Here is a 22,096-nt window from a genome sequence, read left to right on the forward strand (position 1 = left end):
ATGATAAAGAAGGCAAAAGAACTGGGATGGATCAAGGGGCTTAAAATTGGTGGCATTGAGGGGATGAATGTGTCTATTACCCATATTCTTTATGCTGATGACCCCCTTCTGTTTTGTGAAGCTGATAAAAAGCAACTCCTATACCTCAAACGGATTCTTCTATCCTTTGAAGCAGTCACTGGACTGAAACTTAACATAGCAAAAAATAGTATCTTTAGCATGAATGCTGATGATTGCGTTGATGAACTGGCCGGGGTTTTGGGCTGTAAAGTTAAGATTTTTCCCACTGTTTATCTGTGATTTCCATTAGGGGCCAAGAGGAATGATAAAAGCATTTGGAAAGAAGTGTTGCATAGATGTACGAATAAACTCATCATGGAAGAAACAATATCTATCCATGGGAGGTAGACTTACTTTAATCAACAGTGTCCTAGATGGATTGCCAACTTACCCCATGTCTCTATTTCAAATTCCTGCTTCGGTGGGAAAAAAACTAAATTCAATGAAAAGCCGCTTATTTGGAATGGAAATGCTATAAACAAAAAATTCACCTTGTCAAATGCAGGTAGTGATAAGAAGCAAAAAGGGGGGTGGTTTGGGTGTAAGAAACTTGAGATTACACAACAAATCCCTATTATTCTAATGACTTTGGAGACACTGTGATACAAGAACGGATATGCGGAAATGAGAAATTAAGAAGATTACACAACAAATCCCTATTATTCGTCTTGAACCTAGAATATTTTGGAATTTTGACTAACTTTTTTGATTTTCCCTTGTCTTGTTGGACCCACACAACTTAGTATTTACCCCTTTGGGGTAGAAAAACATTTTTCCCAAAACTTGGCTTGAAAACTTTGGATCAAATGGCCATTTGGAAGTTTTCTTCCTTATGAAGATTTGAAGGTCTTCAAGAACGCCAAGAATTTCAAATTTTCAACTACCTCCAAATCAACTCATTTTTCCTTCAATTTTCAGATCTAGACTCCCCTTCACTTGTAGAACAAAGCTCAATAGGTTTCAAGTTCCAATTTCACCCAAATCACCAAGACCCAACTCATGTTCTTTAACTCAACAATGGTGAAAATCTCAAAACAAATTGGAATGACTCGAAAGTTCGGATTTGAAACCCTAAAGCACTAAGAAACTCAAATCTGGCACTAGAATCAATAACAAAACAAGGATTTGAACAATTTTTGGGATTTTAAAATTTTGGATAGATTTTTTTTTGTAGGAATCAAATCCCAAGACTAGATTTGCTAGAACAAATCTAATCCAAGCTCTGATACCAATTGATAGAAGAACGGATACGCGGAAACGAGAAATTAAGAAGATAAACAAAAGGAAAAGAAAAGATAGATTAATTGACACAAGAAAGCTAACAATTGAGAACTAAGACTCTAGATTAGTCAAAACCCACAATTGATTAGATAAACAAGCACCAAATCTCTTAAGTTGACCTCAAGGGAACTATGCCCCCAGTAGCCAACCTCTTAACAAACAATAATCAACAAGAGACTACCAAAGGCCTCTCACAAGTTTCTCTCTCTAGAGATAACCTAGAACACTCAAAATATTCATCAATTTAATCAAAAGCTCCCAAATGAAATAAAAGACTAGCTATTTATACTAAAACATTAAGGAAGATAACTACTCTATTACATAACTACCCTTAATGAGACAAGGGTCTTGTTTGGCTAGTCTTCCTTTGGAGATGAAAGTCTTGAATTAATGAAGTAGCCTCCTTTTCAATCATAGCCATCCTTCACTCATTTGGCCACTTCAATGTTCATCCATCTCCAATCCGTCCTCCCATGCTATCATCCACACTTGGACTCCCCGGGACGGTCCTCGAAATGTCCTTGAGGCAACTCGGTTTGCATCATACTGTACTGAAGGAGAAACTGTATGGACTCAGTTAATTGATGCTTTATATGGTAAGAAGCAGGGTTAGAAGCCAGCAATAAAGAAGAATGCTACAGAGGGTGTTTCGAAACTGATATGTAGACTATGGGATAAATTCTGCCAATATATCCATCTAGAAGTAGGTAATGGTTGTAGATTCAGTTTCTAGGCAGACATTTGGACAGATGATGAGCTTAAAGACAAAATCCAATTATGTTCAACTATTCCACCAACAGGTATGGTACTGTGTCAGAGTTTTCTCAACCACGGTATGACACTTAAGCTTCAGAAGAAATTTGTATGTCTTGGAAATAGAAGACTTTTGTAACTTACTTCAGATGCTAGAACCCTTCCGAACTACGCAGAACAAGCAGGATACACTCAGTGGGAAACAAGTAGAGACAAAAGGTTCTCTGTCAACAACTGCTATAATTTATTAATGAAGTAAACTGATCAATGGGATGATAACTAGCCTTGGAAGTTGATTTGGAAGACTAGGGCACCTATCAAGGCAACATGTTTTGGGTGGATCGCCTCTTGGGGGACCTACTTAATGCAAAACAACTTACAAAAGAGAGGATTCCTATTGTGCAATAGATGTCATTTATGTGAGAATGACCAAGAAATAGTATATCACCTCCTCCTTCACTGCAAAGTTACTAGACAATGGTAGGACCTATTCTTGAATATCCATGAACTCTATTGGGTAATGCCACTGAAGGTGTGAGATTTGATGGAGTGCTACCAACACTAGAGAATTCCTAGAGTCTTAAAGAAGATCTGGAGAACCATCTTTAGATGTATTTTCTGGACCATTTGGCTAGGGATAAACAAGATATATCTTCGAAATCAGAAGAATCATATATCCAAAATCAAGGGTAAATGCCTCCAAATTTATATTTCTGGAGTAAATGTTGTATGGTGGATAGTCTTAGCAATTTTATGGATTTTCTAGATTTACTTGGTAAGAAGATGTAATATACTGCATGGTCATCCCCAGCAGATCTTTTGTATCCTTTTAGTACCATCTTGGTACCGTAATAATAAACCTTACCTACTTCCCACTAAGGGTAAAATAGAAGTTAAAAGTTCGTTTGTTTCAAAATATCGAAATGTGTCGGCCTTTTTGAAACACACTAATACGAAACAGTATCACGTAAACTGGAATGGAAAGAGTAGTGATCATTTTGGACACCACCAATAACCTCAGTTGTAAGAGAAATAGAAAAAGATACCAAAAACTTGAAAACTTAATTAATGTGTCATGATAGAGTTGTGCAGTTGCAATATCCCATATCCAGTCCTCGGAACTTTGCATCCCTATCCTCATAAAACCATTATCCCTGATTGCAACACTACAAACTGGCAAATTACCAAAGGCAGTGACTTCGTCCATCTACTGCTTCAAATATCTGAAGCCTTTTAGCTCTGCATATGCATATCCATTAAGTCATTAGGGACTTAAAGTCTATTTGCTTCAGCCTTAATGCATAGGTGAACCTACTAAGGTTATAACAACCAATCCCAGTCTAAGTCTCATATTTTATTTGATCATTCACAATTTAACAGACCATACTATATAGGGACAATATTAATGACTTTGCATCTATTGAATATGATTAAGGACTTTCAGTCATGTTCAATACCTTAGTTTCAGAAGAGTTTATTGCAACATGTGCAATGATCTGATAGATCTAATTACTTCTGTCAGGAATCGTGTTATTGGATTTTGATACAAGAATCAGAAGTTAGTTTGGGTGAACTTAGTTGGCAGCTGCTTGGCAATTCAGTTAGGGTTAGTTAGAGTTGTTAGATAGACAGTTATAGTTGTTAATTGTTCAGCTATTGTAGCCTTGATTCAGTTCAGTCAATGCGTTGTAGGATATATGGAAAATTTTGTAAATGTACTTGATTCATTCTATTCAAGATATACAAGTCTATTCTTTCTCTCTCTCTATACAACTCTCTTATTTTAGCTTTCTTTTTGGATTAATCCCTAAACTAGCTTCTCTCCTTTCTCGAGTTGAATCTCCTGGATTGACCCTTTTTCATCAATTATCATTCGAGAATCAATTAGTATCAGAGAAATTGATCCTCAACATTGCGATCAGGGCTCGAAGCAAGAACCAAGATAAACTAGTAGAAAAAATATAAGACAAACTATTGAAAATTCAAGAACAGTTGCAGAAACTGTGGAGGTTATGACCAGCATGAATGAAAGGGAAACGCAGACTAGTAAGACAATGATGGAAATCAAGGAAGCCATTGAAGTTACAACTCAGAAAGGGAAAGATAACGAGCAGGCGAGTGCTAAATCATCAATCAGCAAAGTTTGTTCAATGGGTGGTCCTCTTGAAGGGAGACACAAAAAAATCTCATAATGATTCAACGCATAATGGACATGATTCTTTAGCAAAGGAACCTAAATTTCTTGAAGACATGCTTCTTGCCACACTTTTTACAGAAGATGAAGGTGATGTACCTTCTGAATTTGGAAGAAATGTAACAGCTCCTTACATGTTCGATCAAATGCCTGAGAGAGATGGGATGTCAAGAAATAGCATAATATCTGATTATCTATCTTTGGCTTCTTAGTACTGCTCAGGTTGGTTATTTTAATGTGAATTCTTGTAATACTTTCATGATGGAATATGAGAAAACTATTTTCGTTAATGGAATGGAGAAGCATAACAGAGTTGGTGCAAAGCAAGGGGGATTGGATAAGGTTGTTGTTAATAAGGGCCAGCAACAATTCTTTCACCTAAAAAATGATCGAATTAGGTTTCCGGGGGTGAAAAATGCATTTAATAGCAGAAATTGTGATGTTTATTCAAGAGCTGCTTGGAAGGAAGTACTTTCAAGGCAAGCTCGTGCGCCTTCACTGGGAAAGAAGAGTTCGAAATCGTTTGGGCGGACTAAATTTTTTTTGGTTGTCAGTAGATACTTTAGCCATATCTTGTTGATACTAAGTCCCTATCGTCATCTACCTGAAGCTATTTAGGAGAGTAAATTGGTGAAAAAGAGTAACAAGGCTGTTTGTCAAGTGTTGATCAAATGGACTGAAATTGAAGCTGAACAGGCTACTTGGGAGTATCTTTCAGAGCTGCAACATAGGTTTCCATCCTTTAATCCTTGAGGACAAGGATGTTCTTTACGGTGGGGTATTGATACAAGAATCAGAAGTTAGTTTGGGTGAACTTAGTTGGCAGCTACTTGGAAATTCAGTTAGGGTTAGTTAGATGTTACACCCCGTTGTTTTGTACATTGAGATTCATAAGTGTTGATTATTTTAAGTATGGACACTGGAGTTACCTTCAAGAATATATGATATTATAGGTGCCAATCTTATGATTATGAGGGTTTAAGTTCATAAAATAAGCTATGGAAGGATTGAAGGGCAAGTGAATCAAGGAAATTAAATTTGTTGGAACTTTGAGGAAAATATGAGGGGCAATTTTGACTCAAATTGGAGGAAGAATATCTCTTAGTATATGAGGAGTTTTGAGGTAAAACAAAAGCCTAAAATAAAGTTCGTCTAGTCTAGTTTCCATCGCAACAAGCCGTTCATCAATGTGACGTCAGAGTAGAGAGTTATGGACGTTACAAGTTAGTCGGGCAGAGCAGGGGACTGTACTGCGTGGACACACAGTGTGGCGCGCTGCTACAGTGCTGCTGTGCCACCGAATTCAACCCACTATATAAGGGTTAAAACCCTCATTTTTGACCCAATAATTCCCAAAAATACTCAGCAACATAAGGGCGCATACATACAACATAAAAGTGAGGATTTTGAGTAATTTCAAGTGACAGAGTATTAATCGATGTTCGGGTAATGTGTAGTCGCGATTATAGTTTTATCTTACGTTGGAATTGGCTTGGATTCTAAGTAAATATTGAATATATTTCTGCTCTATCAAGAATAAGGTATGAATCTTTTCTTATTAGTATTAATTTCAGTTTATTCACGGAGATAAAGTTATTAAATAGTCGTATAATACGTTGGTTAGTTGCGAAGCTTGGGAAACATCATATGGGATGTTCTATGGAGCCTATTAGTGTTGATAATTTTGTTGTGATGTTGGTATTTTTGTTGTTGGTGCTGTTGTTGTTTGTTATTGGATTATGATTTCGGGCTAGGCATATAGACAAGGGAGATGCTGCCCGAATTTCGGCAGATTCTAAATGATTTAAATTGAAGGCTTAAGATAAGCATGTGACAATGAGCCTAACAATAGTATGAATGGTTTACATGTAGATTTACGAGCTTGGAAGGATAAACGTTGAGTAGTTAAGGAGACCAAAAGGTATGTTAAGGCTATTCCTCTTTCTTTTAAAGGCATGATTCTTTTCCTATGAACGCATACACGACTTCCATAATACCTTATTTTCGAAAATACTAGCAGTTCATAATTCTCAAAATCCTTATGATGCTAAAGACAAATTTTCTATAAGGACCATGATTAGGATTATGATGATCCCATTTCTGGAGATTCCAAAGCTATGGTTTTAATGTCATTATGAGATTACTAAGCTGGTTTCAAAATTTTGATTATATTTGTTGATGTTGATCTCATCTTATGATTTTGTTCAAAAGGCATGATTCATATGTTATGATTACATATATATTTCCTTAACCTTCTTACTTCTAAAAGCTAGAAGTTCATGATTCTTAAATGCTTCTTATGATACTAAAGATGAGATGTTTTCTATGATGAACATGATGGTGATGATGATTCTAATTCTAGAAATTCCAAAGCTTACGATTTTAATGCTATTATGATATCATTGAGTTATTTCATGATTTTCTCAATTTAATTCATTATTGTTGATCTCACCTTGTAATAATTGTTCCTTCAAGGTGAGATATAGTGATGATGATTGATCCACAATATAAATCAGAGGTTACCGACCTTACGTCACTCTGATAGAGTCACAAGTTTTTTTTAAAGGCTAAACATGCACGACATCCGCCTTATGAGGCATCTAGATGTACAGGTTATCTCTCTTATTCCATGTTACCTTACATATCTGTATTATGTTGTTATTTATGCCTTACATACTCAGTATATTATTCGTACTGACGTCCCTTCTTTGATCTTGAGGCTCAGTGGAAGGGGAAAGCGAATGAGTGATTGTTGGTATTTGCTGTTCAGCCATCGAGGTAGGTTATGGCTTAACCTTGGTGAGAATTCATGTAGCGAAGAATATATTTAGATTATATTGTCGTAGAAAACATGTAAACCTTCGGGTATGAAGTTGGGTTGGAGATTGTTTTAGGTTGCGCCCTGTTGCGTGATTAGGGCTAGCCACCCTATTGTGTTATGACTTGATTGTTCTATTGTGTTGGCTTGATGCCACGTGTTGTTAGTAGATATTGGAATCTGTTTATCCATATTGATTGTGATATTGTAGTATCTTATGAGTTGATGTTGATACGAGGATAGAGTTCTATATGACTTGTGTAGTCTTTCATGATACTGTTGGCGTACCCATGTTGGTACTTGTGACATTGATATGTTGTTGGCGTACCCATGTTGGTACTTGTTATATTGATCTGATTATTGGTGTTGATACATGCACTACACGCACTCTCATGATATACTGTTGATACATTGTTGGTACTCGATAAAACACTGTACAGAGCTAGGCTTGATTTTTAAATGAGAGTGATGTGAGAGTCCAATATCCGATGTTAGTCCCCGAATTGTGGATTGAGTCAGTGCATGGACTCCGCGGGGCCCCCAAGGTGGTTCCGGTAAGAACCCTCCGTGGGCAAAGACCCGGGGTCTCGTCTGTCTGTTGGGCAAAGATTCGGGACGGGTGGCATTTAAACTTCGCGAGTCACCTTGGGTTGTGCTACCAAGACGTGGAGGTATTCCGTTCGGAGCACATGTCTACACAGCATTACATGACATTTCATTTGCAATCATACATTATTGTATTGCATTGCATCATGACATATACTAAGATGATTTGGTGTTTTAATTGTGATGTTGATTTTGAATTGACATATTGAGACTTGGCACATTTGGGTTTAGATGCTTCACTTAGGTGATGATGTGTACTTGGTCCCGATTATGTTTGACTTATACTTGTTGATTTATCTCTCTATCTTGCTTTGCTGTCTGGATTATGTTAGTTATACTTAGTCGGCCTATGATACCTACCAGTATTGTGGTTGGATCCACTTCTGTTTCTCGCGGCTGATAGTCACCCAGGGAGTTGCTTAAAGTCTATAGGGTGAGCACGAGACATCCGCCGCCTTGAAGATTCTTCTTATTTATGTCTTATTTTCCTATTCTGAGACATATTCGGACTTGATGTATTATTGATATTCCACACTTGTAGATTTTAGTTAGACGCTCTTGTATGACCAGACCAGATACCGGAGCAGATTTCATTTACTTCCGTGTTTTCTTATTTATATTATATTTGTGAGACTTTCGCTATTTTACTTTTTTCACTATTTTCTATTATTTGTGAATGTTAAGTTAAGGGTTCACCTACCGAGGTGGGAAAGGTAGGTGTTCGCATGACTTAGTGAAATTTATCGTGACAAGTTGGTATCAGAGCCCTATGTTACCCGGTCTATAATATAAGAGCGTGCCTAGTAGAATCTTATGGATTAGTACGATGATCTTTGTACTTATCTGCGAGAGGCTATATGGCATTTAAGAAACTTCAAATTCTTTCATTCTCTTGTGCGACTTTATTCAAATTGGTATCTAGTCGATTCCATTTGGTATCTGAACTTTCTTATCTTAATCACCCATAGAGGGTGGACACTCATCCTTAAATTGTTATGCAAATTGTTGATCTATGACGTGTGGTGGTTTGGAGTCACCGGGCGGAGCGTACCTTAGGGCGAGCAGTTTGATAGTGACTTCTTTCGTTAGGTAGGGCGACGAAAGGCTACTTCAATTACGGAAACAGCGGGAAACTCGAGAGGGTCGCCTTTAGAGAAGCCTTTGCCGGTAACCAAAGCCTCACTTTGATTATGTCATGAGGCTGACTGAATCCAATCCATATGTTATTTTGATTCGGGAAAGTGATCAAGTTCAGTCTCTAGTTATGGCATGAGGTTTCAATTGTGTTGAGTCACGATTAGACTCAGTTGCTATTTTTTTTTAATTCGGCTGCTGTGTGGAGTCGCGATTAGACTCATTTATTGTGAGAGTTCATGAGAAATGGGAAGATAGTTCAGAGGGTTACAAGGTCTCCATGTTTCACCGTTAGGTTGCTCAGAAGTGACAAAGTGCAATTATGGCTTAACAATAGTGGGTTGCTCGATGATATGATTGGTTTGACTTCAGCTTCGTCAGGGCTCTATGATGGTGTGTGTGACATTGGTGAACCAATGGCGGGTCAACGATTCAACAATGGTAGAGTATTAGATTCGGTATGTGAGAACAAGTGTAAGTTCAGTGATAACTATCGAATGTGGGCAAACGTATTGTGATCGCGGGTAATAAAGAAAAGAATATGACAATAAGGACATGAAGAAAGGTTTTGTGCAAGTGTGTAGCGAAGTAAGACTCCTTAGAATATCTTGGATATGAGTACTTTTCGTGATATTGGGAAAGGAAAAATTGGTATCTGACATGGCTGTCAGGATAAGGTTGAAATTAATGCGAGGGCGAATTTCGTGTTCGGTTGTGAAAGGTAAAAGAGGGCTAGGCATGACAGAACGGTACCGATAGAGGTGGTTGTCTGAGTTATGGTTATAGAGTATTAAATCTTGTGGGAATAATTAGGCATGGGTTGATAACGGTCGTAGTTACAGGTTCACGTGATATCTCGGAGATATGGTACTAAAAGTCATTCTCAATATAAGCTCATTAGTGTTAAAGGACTATTCTGTTAGTAAGTGAATGCTATGGTCTCATCGTTGGTCGGTAAATTTGACTGGGTTGTAGGCTTCTGAGGAGCTAGTAATCGACTGATAGAAATGACTTCATTGGCTTATGTGATGAGTTAATGACTTAGGAAGTTACTGGTTGCTACACTTCGATTTGAGGTGAAGTATTGATATTGTTTGTGGTTCGTTCGGTTCAGAGGGATGATTGGTTTAGAGGATCAAGTGGATTTGAGTGTTGTTGGTTAATAGTGATAAAGTAATTTGAGATGGAATACAGGAACTGAAGGGTTACAATGAGGCATCTTACTATCAGGTTCAGGAGATTGAGGTTCGTAAGACTTGAGGTGAGGTAACATGATTACGTGAGTTGTGTTAGACTCCGAGGGCATTGTATCATGACGTACAGTAAAAGAGTGACCGATGAGGTTGATCGGGATCTGTGAGGTTAAGGGTAGAAAGGAAATCGTTGAAACAAAAGTTAGTGAGGTGAGAGCTTGGTTGCGATTGTACAGTGTAGAGTGGTCTTGAGAGTTTATGGATGATTTGGTATGTTCAGTTATATCATTGACTAATAGAGGTCAGTGGTGGACTAAGGTTGGGAACCTTGTAATCGTTGTGAAAAATTGTCTTGATCCGCTACTAATGGCGTTATTACTCGGCTTGGACGATTGAAGGGACAATCGTGCAAGTGGTTAGAGGTATTCAGATTCGATTGTTGAGTGATTCTTCGAGGACTAGTAGCGTTAAGGATTTAAGTTCGGGATAACATTTCAGAATTTGAGTAAGGCAAATTCGGGCAAGGATACTTCAATGAGATACATGAAGATATTAGTGAGACTGTTGTGTGATACATTGGATTTAGAGAGTGTTCAATTTCTAGTTGTAAACATTAAGAAAACTCTAATGCACAGAGTGTGTGGTATGATCCCATCTCCCAGATTGATTCGGCTAGCTTGTAGAACTTATGATTATGCGATATTCAATTGAGTAGATTCGGGAATTGACTACGGTATTGATGATCGTGAATTGATTAGAAATTAAAAAATTGACGAGTCAAAAAAAAAAGAATAGTTGATTGTGAATCAATAAGAAAGAGGTACATCTTGGGGATTTCTTTGGTCAATATGGATTGTGGTGTTGTTTTCTTGCATATTCCAGTTGAGATGTGATTTTTGCGTGAGCTTAAGAAGGAAATCTATAGGAATGGACTATGTGATATGACAGAGTTCCGTGAGTTTCGTGATTCGCGACTAGTAAGGAGAAAATATCGGTGAACTGACATGTTGAGGTTTATAAGAAGTGGCTTGGTGGTACACCGTCGGATAAGTTTCGAAACATTCTACAGTGGATGAGTTAGTAGGCGTTAAGAGAGAAGATTGTGGAATCCTTCTCAGGTGAGGACCAGAGTTATATTTTCGAGGTGAGACCCTACTCGTGGTGATATTTTATATTGCAAGTAGTATTGACTGGACAGTTTGGGTAAGCATTTTTGGTTATTAAATACTTTGGGTAATTGTGTGAGATTTAGAGCGTCAGTGTAAGACTGGATACTTTCGAAGAATTTACGAGCATATTGAGGTGATACTATGAGAGGTTCGATGGTTATATAACTACTATATGAAACTTCAGGTTTCGCGTCGAAAGGTTCGGGATTGTATCGGGATTGCGTATCGGGTAAAGGTTGAGAAATATGAAGAGTATAGCTCTTCGGTACTAAGTTGATAACTTGGATAGGACTCAACTTGTGGAGTCGAAAGTGATAGATAGGATTTGTTATGTGTGGTATGGCTGTGATTGGTTTCGAAATTCGGAGTCGATTCTAATGACTATTGATGATATTCGAGAGTTGTGCATTCATTCAGGGTCAGCGTGGTTCGAGTTAAGCTTAAAGGTTTATGATTACACCTCCAGGAGGATATCTAAGGACTCAAAGCGTTTCAGATCGGATTAGGGGTTTGACAGATTTACCGAGCTTTTGTATTTGATGATACTTTCTGAGAACAGTTATTTAGGACAGAATAAAAGTATTCAATGTGCCTATTACAGATTTGAGGAGAAACTGTTGTGCGAGAGGTCTCTATACTGACCAGTTGTTTGCTCGACGAGATATCCAGTGGTATGGTTCCTGTATTGTTATTTGAAGGTTCAAAAAGGTTTGGAACTGGCCAAATTGGCTGTCGGTAAGATCAGTTTTCATAGAATTGCGTATAGATCGCAGATGAATCAAGGATTCTTTCTGGCGAGAGTAAGTTATGAGTTCAAAATTTTGGTATGTGTGTTCATATGTTTCTAAGAAATTGTGACGCGAGTAACGACTTTAGAAGATGTAGGAGAAGGAGTTAGCGGAATCAGAGTATTTTATCGGTTCAGAACGGGCTATGGTTTGTGACCAGGTTTCAGAGGATTACGTTGGTTTGGGAAATAGTTGTGAGGCCTATTGATTGTTTAATTGGCATCTGATGTAACGACCTATTTGGTCGTTATTGCATTTTTGACCCTTTTGACCCTTTCCCGAGCTTAGTTATCTCTCTTTTGACTTGAGGGGACCGTTGACACGTTTCTCGAGGTGTTTCGATTTGATTCGGGTGACTTTTTGTGAAATTTGAGTTTAAAGCGAAAAAGAGTTGACTCAAAATTGACTTTTGGGTAAACGGACCTTTTTCTAAAATCCGTCGATTCGAGAGGTCCGGATGGTCGTTTAGAATTTGCATGTGTATTTGGTTCGGTTCCCAATGCACGTGGATGCATTTTGGAACTTGGGTTGGGAAATTGGAAATGAGGTATTGAGGGTTGACTCAGTCAACGAGACCTCCGTTGGAAATTCCGAGGCTACGAGTTCGTTCGTAGCGTGTTTTCATGTGGGTCTGTGTATGTGGTTTATAAGAAGATGGCCTCGGGAGTGGTTCGGGATTTCGGTTGAGACTTAGAAAGCTTTTGGGATTCTGGTACCTGGTGTCCGCTAGAGTGGCACCGCTGCTGCGGTGGGTTGGCCGCTGGGGTGGCCAAGTGAGTTTTGCCCAGGCCACCCGACAGTCTTGGCGCCGTGGCGGCTCTGATGCCGCCAAGGCGGTATCGGGCCTGTTATTTCATTAATTGTGTATTAAAAAGCCCTTAGTCTATCATTTATCTCCATTATGAAAATTGAGCTCTTGGGGACTGTTTTAGAAGATTCTTGGAGAAAATTCTTGGTGGTAAGTCTTGCTAACCTCTTTACTAATTCCTTGTTCCTAATCATCATAGAATTCCTCTTTCCTTATTAGTTCCTTAGTAATGGAAGATAAAAGTGGATTTAATGGATATTCTACTTAGGCTTTTAAATGACGAAATTGATGGGGTTTATGCTGGATTATGATGAATCTAAGGTTATTAATCATATATCTTCCATTATTAGTGTTGAATCCTTGAATCAAAGAGTTAGGGTTTATACCCAAAATTGGGGGTTTTGCTTGAATTTCGAAATTGGGTGAATCTTTGAGTTAATTTACTAATTAGCTGATAGGTTTTGATCATCTAGGGTTTGATTTGATATTTCACCCCCGAGTTTCTCGTTTTGCCCTTGTGGGGCATGTTTCCCTAAATTCTAGGGTTGGTTTTGACCTAAATTGAATGATAGCAATATAGGTATCGTTCTTCATGATTTCTAATCTAGATTTCGAATATGCCTAGACTTCTTTGATCTTGAGGCTCAACGGAAGGAAAAGTAAAGAAGTGATTGTTGGTATTTAATTTGAAGGCTTAAGATAATCATATGACGATAAGCCTAACAATAGTATGAATTCTCTTGAATGTAGATTTACGAGCTTGGGAGGATAAGTGTTAAGTAGTTAAGGAGACCCAAAAGGTATGTTAAGGCTAGCCCCTTTCTTTCTAAAGGCATGATTCTCTTCTTATGAACGCATACATGTTTTTCATAATATCCTTATTCTTGAAAAACTAGAGGTTCATGATTCTCAAGGTTCTTATGATGCTAAAGATAGATGTTTTCTATGAAGATAATGATGACGATGATGACCCCATTTTTAGAGATTCCAAAGTTTATGGTTTTGATGCTATTATGAGATTGTTGAGTTTATTTCATGACTTTCTTGCTTTTATTCATTGTTGTTGATCTCATCTTATGTTATTTGTTTCTTCAAGGTGGGATATAACGATGATGATTGTTCCATAATATAATCGGAGGTTACCGACCTTACGTCACTCCGATAGGATTGTAGCTTTTAATTGGGCTCTCATGCATGCTTTAGATGTATGTATGTATTTTCTCACACCATGCCTATATGACCGGGTAGCACCACTACGGTGGGTGGCTATGGATAATGATAATAACACCGCGCCTATATGGCCGGGCAGCATCACTTGTGGGCGGCGTGAGATGATTACCCCAGACGCGGGCTAATGATGATATATGGATCGGGCTGCACGTTTCGCAACACTATTATGTTATATATGTATGAAAAATGTTTTGTTTACAAGCTAAGCATGCATGACATCGGCCTTACGAGTTAACCAGATGTACATGTTATCTTTATCTCATGTTATGTTTCATATTTCTTGTTATGTTGTTATTCATGCCTTACATACTCAGTACATTGTTCGTACTGACGTCCTTTCTTGTGGACGCTGCGTTCATGCCCGCAGGTAGACAGGTAGACGGATCTGATCCTTAGGAGCTTCATCAGCAGAGTTTCAGAAACGCTCTAGTTGTTTCGGATTTGCAGTTTATTGGTATTATATATATAGACACACACACACACACACACGCACACACACACTTGGCATGGCAGAGTCCTGCCCCGCCTTGATGGATTCCTGTATTCTATATAGGGGCTCGTAGACAGATGTATGTATCTAGATGTTCCATAACCTTATCAGTTCATTTTGTTGCATAATATTTTGGCAGCCTTGTTGGCTTATGTTTATGGGCGTAGTTGTTGATGATTGCTCAGATTATGACACCTATGAGCTATTTTTGTGGTCCACCTAGAAATGATTATGATGATGTATGTTCAGAGGTGCTCGGTAGGTTAGCTCCGGGTGGCCGTCAGGGCCCTCAAGTTGGGTCGTGACACGAACGACCAAATAGCTCACCCTGAAAAGACCATGAGAGTCACCCTCGTGAAGTCAGCGACGGGGTCTGGATGTCATGCCCCAAACCCGACCGTGGACATAACAGGCATCTGATGCAATAATCAACACATGAAGCACCTTATGAATCAACAAATATCAAGTTCATTTTTAACAATCTTTTATTATTCATTCCAAGAAAATATAAATAGCTAAATTGAACATGATCACAGGTATAAGGTAAAACAACGAAAGTCTAATATAAATGTATCGTCATAAGAACGTAGCAAATCCCAACGAGTCAAACCATGACTTAAACAACTACCCACAATATCAATGTTTATCTATGGAGCCTCTAAGATGATAAATAAAGAATAGTCAAACTTCGGGAAGCAGCCCGAAAACGGAAAGCAATAACTAATATATGGGTGTCCCACGGCCAAGGGTGTGGGCTCACCAACAAGTCTTAAAGTAGCAAGCTCTCCTAGTTTGCACGTGTATCACGAACTTGCTCCTCATCGTTACGTCATACACCATCAAAAACAATAATAGTATGCCTAAGTATTGGGTACTCAATGAGTGTCTAAGGGGCAATATTTAATAATACAAAATAAGATAGTAGAAAAACATTTAGTAAGCAATATCCATGAACCAGTTTAAAAGAGTCCAAAAATAAAGAACAACACCAAACTTAATAAAGTCATCAGTGAGAAACCAAAAACAAGGAATACGTCAAGTTTAGCTCAGTTACCATTTACCACACCAAGTCTTTCACATATGAATATCGAAATCATCGACCAAGTCACTTATGGGCAACCAAAGAATCAATACGTGCTAACTCATGGGAGAACAATCAATCGATACACCGGGGCGAATTATCCCACGGAGACTAATCGTCCTTTGGACTAGCATAATAATAGATACATTGGGCGACATGACTTGGAGCCAATCATCCTCTGGACTGACACAACATTGCTTAAAAGCAATACGTTAGGATCCATATAGGCTCAAACAAAAACACATTCATGTCATGGCATATTAACAGAATCATCAATCATGGCTTATAGCCGAATGCACTTCTCAAGTCATCTTCTCACAATAGAGGTATTTCAAGTCACAATCAGTTCATAAAAATTATTCAATCCTTATTCAGTTTCAAGTTCCAGAAGACCCATTTTAATGAAAAAACGTGTTTAAAGCTTCAACCTTTTAGTTAATTTGATGTTTGAGGTAGTAATGAGGGGAATTGATCAAAACCTTGGTTTATATATTTTGGGGAAGCTTTAGGGTTGTTTCCTCTCAAAAATTCGGCCAAAACGAAGTGGGAAAAAGTTAAAACGAAGTTAGGCTTTTATAAAATTCGGAAAAAATTGCTTCAGGCATAAAATGGCCCGGCGAAGAGCGGCCCGTGCCGTGCACGGTATATTTTTGACGGTTTCAAAATTTTGAGTCTTCTGAAAATAATTGCTAACGCATAGGGCGCCACACACGCCTTAATTTTCCACTGCACTGACGACGTTCAGTAAAATGAGCATACCTCCTAGCAAAGATTTTCTTTTGAGCTCTACAATATATAGTTAGAAAGATATCTCAATGACCTACAACTTTCATGCTTGGATTTTACTCAGATTCATAACATTACTACCCGAAAACATGGGCATAAGTGAGGACTACCTCAGATTTAGACGAATTTAAGAACTCTTATGAACTTCACTATTTGGTTTGACTTCAAAGAGACTATATTTCACCTAAATTCATCCCGAAGGAATTCATATAGCTACAATTTCATCTTAATGATAACTTTATAGGTTCACACCTAACCCAGATTTACGAAATGTTATATTATCCCCCTCTCAGGATCATTCGTCCCCGAATAAAAGTCATGGCCTAAGATTTTTTACCAACGCTCAAATTTTAAGAATTTTCTAGAGTTATTTTACGAAGTGAGTTATCCCCAAAGATAACCCACCACTAACTACACAATAATTAGATCATTCAAGTCTAAACACAAGAATACGGGATTTATACCTCTAGTCTAAACTTTCACTGGAACTAAATCACCAAAAGGTTTAGCACATGCCTGCAATAGGAAATAAGTGAGGGTATCTCTTCTTCATGTCCTCTTCCGCTTCCCAAGTCGCCCTTTGAAATTATGGTTACGCCATAGGACTTTAACCGAAGCTACATATTTCGTCCACAATCTCCTAACTTGTCGATCTAAAATCTGCACAGGTTGTTCTTCGTAAGGCAACCCCTCTCTAATTTCAATCTCTTCATGATTCAAGAATTAAGAAGGATCAAGTTTATATATGTAACGACTCATTTGGTTGTTATAGTCTTTTTGGCACTTTTGCCTCTTTCCGAGCTTGGTTAGCTCACTTTTGACCTAAGGGGACCGTTGACACGCTTCTCGAGATATCTGGATCTGATTCAGATGACTTTTTGTGAAATTTAGGCTTAAAACGAAAAGGGTTGACTTTTGAATAAACGGACCTTTTTTGAAAATCCGTCGATTCTGAGAGGTCCGGGAACATGTGTGTATATCTGGTTCAGTTCCCAATGCACTCGGATGCATTTTGAGACCTTGGTTGGGAAGTAGAAATTAAGGTATCGGAGGTTGCCTCGGTCAACGAGACATCCGCCGAGAATTTCCAGGCCACGAGTGAGTTTGTAGCCTGTGTTTATGTGGGTCTGTGTATGTAGTTTGTAAGCAGATAACCTCGGGATTTCGGTTGGGACTTGGGAAATAATTGGGATTTTTGGTATCTGGTGACCGCCAGGGCGGCACCAGTACCTTCCCAGCGGCACCGCCATAGCGGCGTGATAGCCACTAGGGCGGCTAAGCTTATTTTAGCCTGACCCTTCTGACGGTCTGAGTGGACGTCGGGGCGGTGGCGCAGTGGCCGTCCCGATGCCACCGTAACGGTATCAGGCTTGTTATCTTCATTAAGTGTTTATTAAAAGCCCGTAGTCTATCATTTATTACCATTACGAAAATTGAGCTCTTGGGAACTGCTCTAGAAGATTCTTGGGGGAAATTCTTGGTGCTAAGTCCTGCTAATCACCTTACTAATTCATTATTCCTAATCCTCTTAGAATCCCTCTTGTTACACCTTGGAAAATCTTCCGTTGGTACGCAAGTGAATGACCTAGTGATGAGCACGAGTGTATGATGTTTCCATGAGTAAGAAACGACATTTGATGACCCTAAATAAGATTCCAAAGGCAATTGCGATAAGAGATAGGTTATGCTCCACAATGACTAATTACAGGTTTTGGAAATGTGAAAAGTTGCAGGCTACGGACCGTAAAGTGGTATACGGTCCGTAAACTTCCATGTCTTATTTTGGCTTCCAAAACTTCAACTTTCTGCCAATTGATCAAATAGTTAAATATGACCCAAAATACGGACCGTAAAGTGGTTTACGACCCGTAAACCGTGATCGTTAATCACCATGCTTCAGCCTGAGTTTCTGGTTCTGTTATGATTAAATACGACCATGAAGGACGGTCCGTAAACTGGAATACGGACCGTAAACCAAGTTTACGACCACTGTGCACTTCAAATCAAATTTTCAAGTCATTAAATAAGGGGACCAAGGCTTATTTCATTTCACTTCTACATCACACCCCTTCTCTCTAAAACATCTCTCTACATTTATTCCACAAGAATTCAAAGATATTTGGTGACCAACAACATAAAACAAGTAAATCAAGAGTAAGAAAACCATCAAAGATCATCCAAGGTCAAGAAATCCAAATGGAGATAAACTAGGGTTTTGCTCAAAGTGGAGTATTATAAACTAAAGCTTGTTCCTACAACATCTAAGGTAAGATTCATGATGTTTATATGTTTTTTAAGATATTGGAGAGTTGCAATACTTGGAGTGTAGAAGAATATGGTAAAATGGGTCATGAATGATGAATAGTGCCATTTAGAGAATTAGTTTGGAATCGAATCATGATTGTTGTTATATTGTGACATGAATGGGTTATAAATGACGTTGAAAGACCATGAAATAGACATTGTATGTGAATGGACGAAATCATGTGTTATAGCCATAGATATAGGCAAATGAAAGTAAATTGAGGAATGTGGATAATGTGAATGAATAATAGCCATTGTGAATGTATTGTTGACGTTTGGGGGTTGAGTTATGATGTGAAGGAAATGTTGTCCGATTTTCCCCTAGTTTTAGCCATGTGTGCTAATTATCGATTCTAATGATAGTATGACTTTAATGAAGGTAGAAATGCTAACGTTGGAGGGGAACGCGCAAGTGTAGAATAGTGCGACGGAAAGGTACGTAAGGCTAACCCTTCTTTCATAAGGCATGGTTCTTTGGCCAAACATCTAAATCCTCTATACGAGTATGTTTTCTTCCAAATGAATTGATCTTCCGAGCTTGTAAGCTCACGATTCTTGATACGCTACGATTGCACTAAGTTTCTCGTATTACGAGTAGGCCTATTAAGGTAGAAGAGGTGGATGACGATAGTAGTGATAATGCTATTGATGATGACTATAATGATAATAACGATGACGATTATTATAATGATGATTAAAAGTAAAGATGTTTATGAGCTATCATGTATATGTACGACTATTATAGAACCCCGAGCTTATGAGGCAGGGTATGATATGTAAATAAGTATGTATACGATTACGTAACGCGTGCGCACCTCTGCAGAGGATACGGATAACCCTGAAACCTTGGTAGGGCCAGGTATGAGTAACCTTGAGCCTTGGTTGGACAAGTATGTATGAAACACCGATCCTATGTGGTCGGGTATGCTATGGAAATGCTATGTATATGATATGAGTACGAATATAGTATGACTATGTATATGAATGTGAGTAAGGGCATGTATACGAATACGAGCACAAATATGGTACAGGTACTATCACGGAATACGGATAATGATGTATGTACACAAATACGTATTAGCAAGGGAAAGTTCCTATGAAAGGCAAGTAAGTGCATATGACGACAATATTGCCATCTCCTATCCTATGCTATTTCTTATGTTGCTATTTATGCTTCTATATTGATATTGATCATGCTTTACATACTCAGTACATTCTTCGTACTGACGTCCTTTTATTTGTGGACGCTGCGTCATGCCCGCTGGTGCACAAAGAGACAGGCTTGATCCATAGCTGCTTTCTCAGAGACTTCACAGCAGAGCTCCATTTAATTCGGAGCCATAGCTTTTGGGTACTTATTCTTTTGTGTACATAATTGTGGGCATAGCGGGGTCCTGTCCCGCTCATGTGATATGTTATACTCTCCTTAGTGGCTCGTAGTCACGTGTGTATAATTAGACGTGTCCGGCCTTGTCGGCCTATATTTTGTATATCTTTTGATAGCCTCGTCGGCTTATATACATTTGATGTGGCATAGATGTCAATGATGATTTAAAGATGTTGTCGTCCAATGGGACTAGCGTGATTAATAATAAAGAGATGTATCTTTAATCGTATGGCTCACCTAGATGTAAGCATATATGTAAGCCAAGGGTGCCCGGGTGGGCTAGCACCGGGTGCTCGTTGTGGCCCTCTAGACGGGTCGTGACACCTCTTCCCTTGTTCATTCCTTAGTAATGGAAGATAAAAAGTGGATTTAATGGATATTCTACCTAGGCTTTTAAATCCTGAAATTGATTGGGTTTATGCTAGATTGTGACGTAATTAAGACTGTTAATCATATATCTTCTATTATTAGTGTTGAATCCTTGAATCTAAGAGTTAGGGTTTATAGCCAAAATTTGGGGTTTTGCTTGGATTTCGAAATTGGATGATTTGAGTTAATTTAGCAATTAGTTGATGGGTTTTGATCACCGAGTGTTTAATTGGATAATTCACCCCTGAATTTCCCATTTTGCCCTTGTGGGCCCCGTTTCCCAAAATTCTAGGGTTTGTTTTGACCTAAATTGAATGGTAGCAATATAGGTGTCGATATTCATGATTTCTAATATAGATTTCAAATATGCATATACTTTATTGATCTCGAGGCTCAAGGAAAGGAAAGGCTAAGGTGTGATTGTTGGTGTATGGTTGCTCGGCCATCCAGGTAGGTTATGGCTTACCCTTGGTGAGACTTAGTGTAGCGAAGCATATATTTAGATGATATCGTCGGAGATAGCATGTAAACCTTCAGGTATGAAGTTGGGTTGGATATTGTCTTAGGTTGGGCCCTATTGTGTGATTAAGGTTAGTGTCACGACCCAACACCGTGGGCCATGACTAGTGCCCGAACTGGACACCCGTATACGAACCTGTTACATATAATCAAACTGAATCTATGAATAATATGGAAACTTGCAAAAGAACTCCAACGGTTCATAACGTCATCATATATGTATAGTCAAATAGACTGTCTCCTGAGGAGTCACAACTGATCAAATCATAAAATGATACGCAAGCCGATAAGGCTGCCACTACATATCAATATCATGTCATATGCAAGCCGACAAGGCTGCCACTACAGACGGATATCATATCATAGCACATCGTATAGACACAGCTGAACAGAACTTATACATAACCCACACGTATGTCTACAGACCTCTAAGAGTACGAATAGCGAAATATGAAGGGACAGGGCCCCGTCGTACCCCTGGATAAACATACATACATATATATATATATACATATATATATATATATATATATATATATATATATATATATATATATATATATATATATATATATATATATATATATATATATATATATATATATCATAAGATCTGTACCAAAAGTCTAAACTCCGGAACAACGGAGCTCTCCAAGACAGCTGAATAGAAGTCCTATGCTGAAGCGTCACCAAACCGACTATCTGTACCTGCGGGCATGAAACGCAGCCCCCCGAAGAAAGGGGGTCAGTACGGAATATGTATTGAGTATATAAAGCATGAAATACAGTAAAAAGGATCATAACTGAAATAAGGAGTACATAAAACAAGTACAATGTCCAGAATACCAAAACACTTGCCTTTGAAACATAAATCATGCATGTCAATATCATATATCATACCCGACCCATTATGGGACTCGGTGACATAATCATATCATCATCATATACATATATACCGTACCCGGCCCTCTAGTGAGGGACTCGGTGAATAAAGTCATCATATGCTCTCCTGGCCGCCATAACATATCATCATATCATCATATATATATATACCGTACCCGACCCTCTAGTGAGGGACTCGGTGAACAATGTAGTGAAACTGTGCACGATAACATACCCGGCCCAG

This window comes from Lycium barbarum, chromosome 9 (genome assembly GCF_019175385.1).
Source record: "Lycium barbarum isolate Lr01 chromosome 9, ASM1917538v2, whole genome shotgun sequence".
Classification (NCBI taxonomy): Eukaryota; Viridiplantae; Streptophyta; class Magnoliopsida; order Solanales; family Solanaceae; genus Lycium; species Lycium barbarum.